General features: G+C 44.7%; 1 protein-coding gene across 5 annotated transcripts in view; it reads left to right on the forward strand.

Moving 5' to 3' along the window:
• The first annotated feature begins 268 nt into the window (after positions 1-268).
• Positions 269-12,057, forward strand: part of LOC134935464 (uncharacterized) — a 95,161-nt gene continuing 83,372 nt past the window's right edge. For 3 of the 5 annotated variants that reach the window (XM_063930523.1, XM_063930520.1, XM_063930524.1), the window contains exons 1-2: positions 269-334; positions 467-645. The gene's annotated coding sequence lies outside the window, so the exon portion shown is untranslated. The other 2 variants (XM_063930521.1, XM_063930522.1) reach the window with 2 other exon arrangements.

Below are 12,057 nucleotides of genomic sequence, written 5' to 3' on the forward strand. Positions count from 1 at the left end.
GTTAAATGGCCTAATTCAGAGTTGATCGCAGCAGCAAATTTGATAGCAGTTGGGCAAAACCATGTGCACTGCAGGGGGGACAGATATAACATGTGCAGAGAGAGTTAGATTTGGGTGGGGTGTGTTCAAACCATACCTCCCAACATGACCCTCTCCAGGAGGCAAACAATGCTCTTCTCCTGGACTTTTCTCTTAATGTATGATTGCCGGCACCTGTGTTGAACCGTTAAATGGACAAAAAAGGTGTTTCAGCACAGATGATGGCAATCATAAATTAAGAGGGAAGTGCAGGAGCAGAGCATTGTGTCCCTCCTGGAGAGGGTCATGTTGGAAGGTATGGTTCAAACTGAAATCTAAATTGCGGTGTAAAAATAAATAAAGCAGCCAGTATTTACCCTGCACAGAAACAAAATAACCCACCCAAATCTAACTCTCTCTGCAAATGTTATATCTGCCACATCTGCAGTGCACATGGTTTTGCCCAACTACTAACAAATTTGCTGCTGCAATCAACTCAGAATTACCCCAAGGTGTCTTAGACTCTGACCTCATCCCTGAGAACATTGGATACCTCTGACTTCAAATGAGAGATTGAATATGTACCACTGAACATCTGGCTATCTCCATTTCTGGTGATTTGTAGAGGTGAGAGTTTTGGATGGAGTTAGCTGACAGCTTAACTCCCTGTCCTACATCTTTACAAACATATATTTACATTAAAAGGGACAAAGGAAACAACAACAGGTAATGAATGACTGGTAATAACCCTTGCAACATCAATACATATGTTATCACAATGACTGCACTGTAGTAACCCCCAGCCTCTATCATAGCATCATGGAGCTCCTTCTCTCTGTACTTATATACTGAGAAGCAGGGGAAAGCTGTAAAAAGTACAGTGTCACTGTCTATGTCACAGGGTTAATAACAGGTTGATGGTCTCTTGTCTAGTCATAGGAGGGAATACCAAAGAGCTGCAGTGGTGGAATTAAAGGAACTAATTATTTGTGTCTAATGGCACCCATGTTACTTGCAGTGATGCACATACTCTAGATCAGAGGTGGGGAACCTGTGGCCCTCCAGATGTTGTTGAACTACACATCCCAGCATGCTCTGCAACAGTTTTAGCATGGCTAAATAGCAAAACTGTAGCAGGGCATGCTGGTATGTGTAGTTCAACAACAGCTGGAGGACCAAAGGTTCCCTACCCCTGCTCTAGATAATTGGTGGGCTGAGGTGGGAGAGAAGAATATGTTTAAAGTGGTGCCTGTATAATTAACAATCAATGGTGGTGATACCGGTCTGGTCACAATGTGTAGAAGTATGCAATGTTCTGATGTTCGGTACATTGCGCATGCTATGTTGTAGATGTCAGTTTGGGGGCGGCGATGGAATCTGTTTTGTGGGACTGCTGAGGCCAGGGTCTCCACCTTCCAACAGAGTTTTCCTGGTATCAGCAAACAGAGCTATGGCAGCCGATCTGCGCAACCTCATGGGCCAGCCGATGGTGTTGCAGGTGATCTGATGCTGCATCCTCAGCTGCATCAGAGGATCACACAAGCGTGCAGACGGCATCTACTAATACCAGATACCCCCTGCATTACCATTTGTTAGCATCACTTCCACAGATGTAAAAAAAATGTAAACAATAGTAATAATACAAATATTTCCAGGAAAACTTAATGCTATGATCCAAATATCAACATGCAGAATTTTCTTTTCTTTTCATTTACTTTTAAGAAGGATTGAAATCCTTTAAGATACCTACAAATAAACTGACATTTTATTGGGATTAGTTACTTTAAAGCTGGCACATAAACAAATGACATTTAAATGGGGTAATGAAATAGCAGCTTTTCACTTGACAAGTGACATTTTCTGCTAGTGAGCGCTGAGCTGGGATTGCCTGTTCCGGATCACTAGGGCGATTAAACCAATCTCTAGTGACAAAACCAAAGCTGACAAGTTTGAGGTGCTTCATGGAGATCATTCAGATTAAGCAGCAGGAAGGTGTGAAGGGAAGAGTGAGGATTTAAACCATTAAACTCCCAACACATTAGGTGTTAAACAAACAGTCATCCTTTCTGAGGTGAGTAATACTACATACACATCACTCTAAGATAACACTGCAGAACAGGTCACCACCCAAACACAGCATATCCCCTTACAATGACTTATGGCAAGCCCTCCCCCTCCCTCAGGTGTTACAGGGATTCAGATAGGATCCTTTACACTTAATGGTCACAAATGGCTAAAGAGGAGCACAAGCAACAAGGAAAAGGGCAAACACGGACTTCCCTGTTATTTTGTAGTTATTTAGTCAGAAGACAGCAGCTATTTGTAACGGATATGACAGGATTCTAGTATTTACCACAACAAACTCCTTCTTGGCATTGGATTATTTCTGACATAGGGGCAGGAGCAGGGGTCAGATTTGTGGTAGTAGTACACAAAATCTTTGTCATGTGATTATTATACTAGTCTATGCATTCTCACGGGCAACAGCACAGACATTAATTACTGGATTCCATTGTGTGGTTGTGTTCAAGTTTCATCAAGTCCGATCAGCTCTTTCCAGTAGACTCCAGTGGTTGTTTATTAACTATGCATTACAAGTGCTCAGCAAGTACTGTCTTATGCCTTTGTATGTACGTGTCTTTATTTGTATAACACTGTCCATGTACACAGCAGTCTACAATATTAACAAACAAGACCAAACATAAAAGGGATAAGCTCTTCAAACATGAGCACTTACCCCACAAACTCACAATCTTATTGGGCGCACTTTAAAGATAAAAGCCAAATGCAGGAATCAAATATTAATGTATTCTGTAGAAGTTGAATCAACCCCAAAAGAATAGAAGTAGGTGTAATAAAGGAGAATTGCAGTCATTGTTTGCTTATGCATCTCCAGATGTGTGATACAAAACCTCTCAAATTAGAACATTAATAACAACTTAACACATATTAAGTTGTGAAATAATCTGGTGTGGTGCTTTCAGTTTATTATTTTTTACCTTTGTCTTATTACATCCTAGCTTTAGTACCTGATGTTGCTTGTGAAACTTTGTCATTATGATATTGACTCTTTACAAACTGCTTCTAGATAACCAATCTACCTCTATTCCAGCCTATGCCAGGGCTTGGGAAAAAGATTTGGGTTGATCTTTATCTGACCAGGATTGGAAAAGTATTTTTCTGAAGGCATACTCTAGCTCTATATTACCCCTTTCACATCGCCAAACTAACTCGGCTTTTTACCGGGTTGTTGTCGAGTCAACCCGGGTCGAGGTGCGGTGTGAAAGCGCCAAACTGAATATCCCGGGATGTCCAACCCGGTATTTCAACCCGGGTTAAAAGAAGGGTTGAACACGTGTCGGACCGGAATATTGTGCACTAAAAAGGTACAGTCCTGGGATATTTGACCCACCTATGAAGAAATAGCGCTGATTGGTTGTTTCCAGTCAGCTGAGGTTTGTTTACAGTACTGCACTGTGAGCACACATGTTGGAAAGCAATCTGCACAGTTCTGCACTCCTTTGGACCAGTTCTGCACTCCTTTAGACCTATTTCTGCACTCCTTTGGACCTAGGGTCTGCACTCTTTTGGACCTCATTAGCCATGGCAAACTGGTATGATGAGGAAGTCAGGGAGTTCCTGCGGATCAGGGGTGAAAAAGAAATATGCAGGCAGATAACGGTTACAGCCAGGGATGTGATTATCGCAACATCAGTAAAATGCTTGCGGCATCAGGTTTTATTAGGTCCAAACAGCAGGTGGTCAATAAGTTGAAGGCACTCAAGAAACAATTTCACAAGGTTAACGACCACAATAGGAACCACAGTGGTGCTGCCCGCATGGATTGGCAGTATTTTGAGCTGTGTGCCCATGCATTTGGCCATACCGTATTAAGCACCCCTGTGTCATTGTCATCCAGTCTGGCTGCCGCTGAAACTATCCAGGCCTGTGCTGCAGAACCCCTTCTTCCTGTAGTGATCCCAGAGGCACGGTCATCTCCCCCACCATCACCTGCATTGTTTGTGGATGAGCCTACACCCATGGTGGATGATCCACTGCTGATGGAAGAAGAAGCCAGTGTGTTGCCTACAACACAGGTGGCTGATGAGATACAACCTGGACCTAGTTTGGCCGCGACAACCCCATCATCAACAACCCCAACGCAGCCTTTACGAGGATCATGTAAGTTAACGATTATATATTTTCAACAAAATCTGGACATACATCTGGACCTCCTCACGCTCCCATGTTAATGGGAGCTCACTGGATCTGGTCTTTACTCACCGCTCTGACCACCACCTGCTCTCCTTTAACCTATCTCTCTCGACTTCCCCATCTCTACCTCCTAAGGCTACCATCACTAAGCGTAACATTGAAGCTACTGACACCACATTCCTTTCCTCCCTGTTTGATTCACTTCTCTCTCCTATTCTCTCTCTCTCATGCCCTGAACAAGCCACTTCCACATACAATGCATCCCTTACTTCTGCTCTTGACTCTGTTGCTCCACCAACCACTATTCACCCTCGCAAATTAACACCTCAACCCTGGGACACCAAATGCACCAGATATCTGCAAAAATGCTCACGTACTGCTGAGCGACACTGGAGGAAATCACGCTGTAAGGCAGACTTCCTCCATTTCAAACTTATGCTCTCGTCCTTCAGTGCTGCCCTTTCTCTTGCTAAACAGTCATACTTCAAGAACCTCATCTCCTCCCAGTCTTCCAACCCCCGGCGCCTCTTTGCCACTCTCAACTCACTCCTCTGCCCACCTCCACCTCGTCTCCCTTCCTCACTCTCTGCTCTTGACTTTGCCACTTACTTCACATCCAAAATTGACTCCATACGTCAGGACATCACACCACACCAGACCATCAGTAACCAGCTTTCTCCCATCCCTTACCAACCCTCCCCATCCCTCGCACCTACTCTGACATCTTTCTCCCGTGCATCTGGAGAGGAAGTCATGGCCCTCATTCGTTCCTGTCCCCTCACCACCTCCCCACTTGACCCTATCCCCTCCCGCCTCCTCTGCTAACTCTCTCCTTCTGCTTGTTCCCATCTTTCCCACCTTCTCAATCTATCCCTCTCATCAGGCACTGTGCCCTCTGCCTTCAAGCATGCACTCATCTCTTCTATTCTTAAAAAACCTACACTTGTTCCAAACACTCTCTCCAACTACCGACCCATCTCTCTCCTCCCTTTTGCCTCCAAACTCCTTGAGCGTATTGTCTACAACCGCTTTACTTCCTTTCTTTCCTCACACTCACTGCTTGACCCATTCCAGTCTGGCTTCCATCCTCTCCACTCCACTGAAACTGCCCTTACAAAAGTATGCTATGACCTCCATGCTGCTAAATCTAAGGGACACTACTCTATACTAATTCTACTTTATCTCTCTGCTGCTTTTGACACTGTGGACCATCCTCTCCTACTGCAAATTCTTCACTCCATTGGTCTGCGTGACACTGCCCTCTCTTGGCTGTCCTCCTACCTTTCTGACCGTTCTTTCTCTGTCTCCTCTCATGACTCTACCTCCCCCTCACTTCCACTAACTGTAGGGGTACCCCAAGGTTCTGTCCTTGGTCCTCTTCTCTTCTCTCTCTATACGTCCTCACTAGGTAAGCTCATTAGTTCTTTTGGTTTCCAATATCATCTCTATGCTGATGACACCCAAATCTATCTTTCCTCTCCAGACCTCTCCCCTGCTCTCCTCACTCGTATCTCCAACTGTCTCTCTGCTACCTCTTCCTGGATGTCCCAGCGCTTTCTTAAACTTAACATGTCTAAACCCGAGCTGATCATCTTCCCTCCCTCCCGCATAACCTCACCTCCTACAATCTCATTATCTATTGATGGCACTACTATCTCCTCTAGCCCCCAAGCGCGCTGTCTTGGAGTAATCCTTGACTCCTCCCTCTCCTTCAAACCACACATTCAGCACCTCTCACAAACCTGCCATTTTCATCTAAAAAATATTTCCAGGATCAGACCCTTTCTGACCCAGGATGCTACTAAGACTCTTATCCACTCACTGGTCATCTCCAGACTGGACTACTGTAATCTGCTCCTGACTGGCATTCCTGACAAATACCTCTCTCCACTCCAATCTATCCTCAATGCTGCTGCCCGGCTCATCTTCCTCACCACACGCACTACGTCCACCTCTCCTCTCTTACTAGACCTTCACTGGCTCCCCTTCCCTTTCAGAATCCATTTCAAGCTTCTCACACTCGCTTATAAAGCCCTCACCCACTCCTCTCCCATCTACATCTCTGACCTTATCTCCCTTTACACTCCCAGCCGTCCTCTTCGCTCTGCTAATGTACACCGACTCTCCTGCCTACGGATTACTTCCTACCACTCCTACCGCCAAGATTTTTCACGTGCTGCACCACTTCTTTGGAATTCCCTACCTCTCCCCCTCAGACTCTCCACCTCTCTACAAAACTTCAAACGGGCTCTCAAGACCCACTTCTTCACCAAACCCAGCCAAATCTCATCCTAACCCTCTGTTCTACGCTCTCTATGTACCCCATCTGTGTCACCCCTGTCTGTCTACCCCTCCCCTTTAGAATGTAAGCTCTCACGAGCAGGGCCCTCTTCCCTCATGTGTTTATCTTTTGTCTTACTTTAATAATCTTCAACTGTACCACATCCAGCAGTCTTCTGCCACCTGATACTTATTCCAGTGTGATCTGCTGATGTAACTATGTTTATTTACCCTGTACTTGTCCTATACTGTCATCAACTGTAAATTGCTGTTTTCCTGTTTGATTATTTGTTTATGTACTCTGTAATTGGGCGCTGCGGAACCCTTGTGGCGCCATATAAATAAAGGATGATAATAATAATAATAATAATAATAATAATAATAATAAATACACTTGTCTTATTATTTGGCTTCTTGTCACACAATTCCGATGTATATGCCAGAGAAAACATGTAGAAAGTGGCCAAATAATAAAATATTCAAAAGTATTTGGAGATGAATTTCAACTAAAATAATATTAAAAATGATAAATGTTGCAGTGTATGCAGTGTGTAGGTGGGAGGAGACCACAGACACGCTTGCTATCATAACTGCAGTTTTTTTATAGCCTCACTGCAATTCACATTTGATCTCTTGCACCCACAGTATATAATGTACCGCCATGCAGGAGGAGGCCTAACAAGACAGAACAGGCAGCCAAAGCCATGACGACTGTTCTGCTGGATAAGCTTGAGCTAATAGATGCAGCCATGGCAGCCAGGGAAGATGCTCGCATGGAGTGTTTCCTGGCAGCGGAACAAGCCATGCAGAACACTTTTTTGGATCATATTAGAGACATGCAGGCAGAAAATAACAGAGATGCACGTGACCGACAGAGGGGGAACCAGGAGTTTCTCACGTCTCTATTTAGTAGCCAAAGTCAACGAGGGCACCCACATAATATACCTCCCCAATACAGTCACTCATATCCCCATTTCAATCCTGCACCGTACCCAGCACCGTATGAGTATAGTCATCCCCAACCACCCCCTACACAGAGGCTGGTAGATCCTAATGCACCGGTGTATCAAAATGTACCTTAATCTCAAAGGTTTTTATTTATATCACCTGAGTATTTGCAGACTTGTTGTTGTTGTTTTTCTTATATTTTAGAAAAACCTTAAAACATTAATAATATGGTATATATTAACATAGTATTGTTATTTTGTATTTACAGAGCTTGTTTTGAATATAGGAAAAAGGTGTCACACCTGTTTTGTGAACCTACTAAAATTTAATTTTTCAACAAAAAACAAAGTGTAACACACAATAGCAGTTGAACATGGGCACAGAAATTGAATGGCAATAAATATTTTTGGGAAACTATAACAAACTAAAACATTTAAACCAACAAAGATGAAAAGCTGTCCATTATTGCAGACCTAATCTGTTCCGCACTTGTTGCATGGTCACCCAAATATGACTCTGTATCAGGTGCAGGAAAGACACATTCAGAGTCCTTTACTGTCCACTCCGGTAGGAATTCCCCCCTCCTAAACATGCAGAGATTATGCAGTATACAGCATGCTGCCACAATGTTAGGCATAATCAAAAGGTCCACATCGTTCCTTTTCAAAAGACAGCGCCAACGACCTTTCAACCTGCTGAACGCATTTTCTACGACCAGTCTGGCGAAGCTTAGGGTGTGAGTATATCTTATCTGGGTTGGGGTCAGCTGACTGTGTTGTGTGAACCCCTTCATCAACCATCTTCTCAAAGGGTAAGCTGCATCCCCAATTATATGGACCAGTACTTCCACTCCATCAACTGTTTTATAGTTCTACACAAAAGAGTAAGAAAAAATACATTAAGAATAGGAGCAGATTCCTCGGTTAGGAGCAGACTGGTGGCCACAGATGGGGTGTTGGCATTTGCAGGTAAGATGAAATAATATTTGGGTGCAATGATGGAATCCCGTTCTTTAGGAAACAATACCCCCTATTTCTCATTCGTCCTAGAGGATGCTGGGGATGCTTCAAGAACCATGGAGTATAGACGGGATCCGCAGGAGACATAGGCACACTGTGAACTGGCTCCTCCCTCTATGCCCCTCCTCCAGACTCCAGTTTAGTTTAGATTCTGTGCCCAGTGAGACTGGTCACACACAAGGGAGCTCTACTGAGTTTCTCTGAAAAGACTTTATGTTAGGTTTATTATTTTCAGGGAGACCTGCTGGCAACAGGCTCCCTGCTTCGTGGGACTGAGGGGAGAGAAGCAGAACTACTTCTGTGAGTTCAAAGGCTCTGCTTCTTAGGCTACTGGACACCATTAGCTCCAGAGGGTCCGATCACTTGGTGCGCCTAGCTGCTCGTTCCCGGAGCCGCGACGTCACCCCCCTTGCAGAGCCAGAAGAAAGAAGCCGGGTGAGTAAAAGAAGAAAAGAAGACTTCAGTGATGGCAGAAGACTTCAGTGTTGAGGTACCGCGCAGCGGTCGTGCTGCGCGCCATGCTCCCACACACACAGCGGCACTGGCAGGGTGCAGGCCGCAGGGGGGGTGCCCTGGGCAGCATCAACACTGAAGTTTTAAACTGGCTAATAAGTATATTAAAAGTGCCTAGGCACTAAATATTGACCCCCGTCAGTATAATATGTTGATTTGAGCGGGACTGAAGCGCGCCGGTGAGGGGGCGTGGCTTAGCCCTCACAGCTCTCTCTCCAGCGCCATTTTCTCCTCACAGAGACGCTGGTCCTTCCTAAACAATGCTGTATAGTTCAGAGTGAAAAACGAGGGGGGGGGGGGCGCACAGTTGTTTGGCGTAATATAAGTTGAAATAAACACACTATATCATGGGCGCTGGGGGAAATGAGCTGGTAAACTCCTTTGGTGTTTCCATGACAGAATGTACTGGGGTCTATCCCTTATAGCCAGTGTAATGTCGGTGGGTGTTTGGTACACGTGTGTCGGCATATTTGAGGCTGAGGGCTCTGCCACAAAGGGAATGACTATGTCGGTGCTGTCGACTCCTAATGATACTTGGTACATGTAAATATGTCAACATGTCAGTTGAGGTATATTTTTCCCAAGGGAAAACTATATGGGAGACACAGACGAGGGGGGTGTCCCTGTCGACACCAACAATATCTGACTGGGTTGATATGGACATGATAATGTGATGCATATCAGATAAAGCTATACCTATATGTAATATGTATTATAGTAAGATTATATGGGTGTGTGGCACGATCACAGACGTGATAATATTTATGGAGGAAGTCATATTCATAGAATGGATTTCTCTCAGACCCCTCAGGGTCGCAAAATTTTTATTTTGCCCAGTTACTACTCCCTGAGATCGACTCGAATAATCTTTCTTAGGTCGACCATATTGATTCCTGATCAGATCCTAAAAAATTGGCATTCAGTACCTGTTCATACACATTAGAATATTAACGTCACTAGGGACCTTGCTGTTCCTGACAAAAAATATGTATACGTATTAGATATTTATATGTAGATGTATATGTGTATGTGTGTGTGTATATATATATATATATGTGTATATATAGATATATGTGTGTATAGGTGCATTGGAAGGTATATATGTATGTATATATGTATATAGAGATATTTATAATATATGCTGAGGTAAAGTTTTTCCGTCTCAATGGATAGAAGCTGAGAGTCACCCCCTGTTCTGCACGGGGCCCTGTCACAAAGGATCGTATGCAGGAAGATATATGATACTCTAATTATGTGTCCGAATGTACGTTGATTATACTGGCATTACATGCGCATGGGGGAGTATTTGTATGCAACTTAAATAGAGTTATGTCTATATCATTGCAGCATACTGCTGTGCGACTACAAGGGATATATGACTCTTGTTTTTCGCGGGCCGCTTCCATGGTGGTCTCGACTAAGAGGGCGTTGTGGATTCACCAAGGGAATGCTGAGGCTGACTCCGAGAAGAACTGGAGTATCTTCCCTTTGAAGGTGAAACCTGGTTTGGGGATGGCTTTGTTAAGTTGATCTCGGCATATTCCATTGGTAAGTCTACCTTATTGACCTATGGTCCCTCACGACGGTTGGTGACGCATTTTTGTTGGATGCAGTCATTTCGACCGTATGGATACGGTTTTCCCTTTCTTTGCAGGTAGAGGAAGGTGAAAAAGGTAAGAGGTCAGCAGCCTTTTCAAGTTCGCAGAAGCAGAAATCATCCTCTGTTTCTACCACTTCCACCGTATGTTGCTGGGACTATCTTGCGGGAGCCCACACCGGTGGGACCACGTCTAATACTCTTCAGTCTGTCCTGGAACGGACATGGACCAGTGAGTTTAAGAATAGAGTACAAAGGGGGACATACTGGAGTTTCCAGACGATTCCCCTCACTGATTTTTCAAAATCTCCTCTGGACAGGGAGGTAGTATGTGACGCCTTACTAGGTCAGGATCAGGTCATTGTCCTGCTGTCCCGGTCACAAAAACAAAAAAAAGTAAGCTGTTATTCAAGCTTTTTCGCGCTTCTGAGGCCGGAAGGCCTGGGTCAGAACAATTCCAGACAACTTAAGAAGTTGAACTACAAGATGGAATCTCTCGGGGCAGGGATCTCCAATCTGTTAAAGGAGAAAGAGGGTCTAAATATGGTTCTTCCGCATTAGGCTTACCTGGGTTTGCTATTCAGGATTGTCAGTGCCAATTCACCGGAGTGATGGCGCTATGATGATTTCCTTCAATAATAAAAGCATTATTATTCTGTACTGGAACGCTCTCCTGCGTATGGGGAGGGCAAGAAACAAGTGGTGCAAAACGTTGTTTTATCCCTGATGGATCTTCAACAAGGTGGTTGGATCCTGAACTTGCCAGAATCACGGTTGATCCCAACGACGCGGTTGTCGGCGTTGGGAAAAATGTTAGATACAGAACTGTTGAGAGTTTGTTTCTTCCAATGGAAAGAGCTCTGAAGATCCAGAGTCGGGTCAGATCTACAACAGTGTCAATCCATCAATACGTTCCATTGATGAAATAGTGAGTTGTGGCCTACGAGGCCATTCAGTGAGCAGGTTAAATGCCAATTGAACATGTGGTCCGGGTCTCACTTGCACATGCACCAGAAAATAATCTTAATATCTAGGACCAGATTTCTCTTCTGTGGTGGCTACTCAGTTCTCACCTCCTAGAGGGACGAAGGTTCGGGATCCAGGATGGGATCCTGGTGTCCATGGATGCAAGTCTCCAGGGCTGGTGAGCAGTCATTCAGGGGGAAACGGATTTCCAGGGAAAATGGTCAAGCCAGGAAGCTGGTCTGCACATAAACATTCTGGAACATCTTGTTCGTGGTCTGCCCGTCTTAATTCAGTCAGACAACATTCAGCAGTGGCGTACGTAAACCGCCAGGGCGGATCGGAGAGCAGAGCGGAAATGGCAGAAGCCACAAAAGTTTTCCGCTGGGCGGAAAGGCATGTAAACGCTCTGTCAGCAATCTTCATTTCGGGTGTAGACACCTGGGAACCAGACTTCCTCAGCAGACACGATCTCCATTCAGGAGAGTGGGGCCTTTATCAAGA

Source organism: Pseudophryne corroboree, chromosome 6 (assembly GCF_028390025.1).
Source record: "Pseudophryne corroboree isolate aPseCor3 chromosome 6, aPseCor3.hap2, whole genome shotgun sequence".
In the NCBI taxonomy this organism is placed as follows: domain Eukaryota; kingdom Metazoa; phylum Chordata; class Amphibia; order Anura; family Myobatrachidae; genus Pseudophryne; species Pseudophryne corroboree.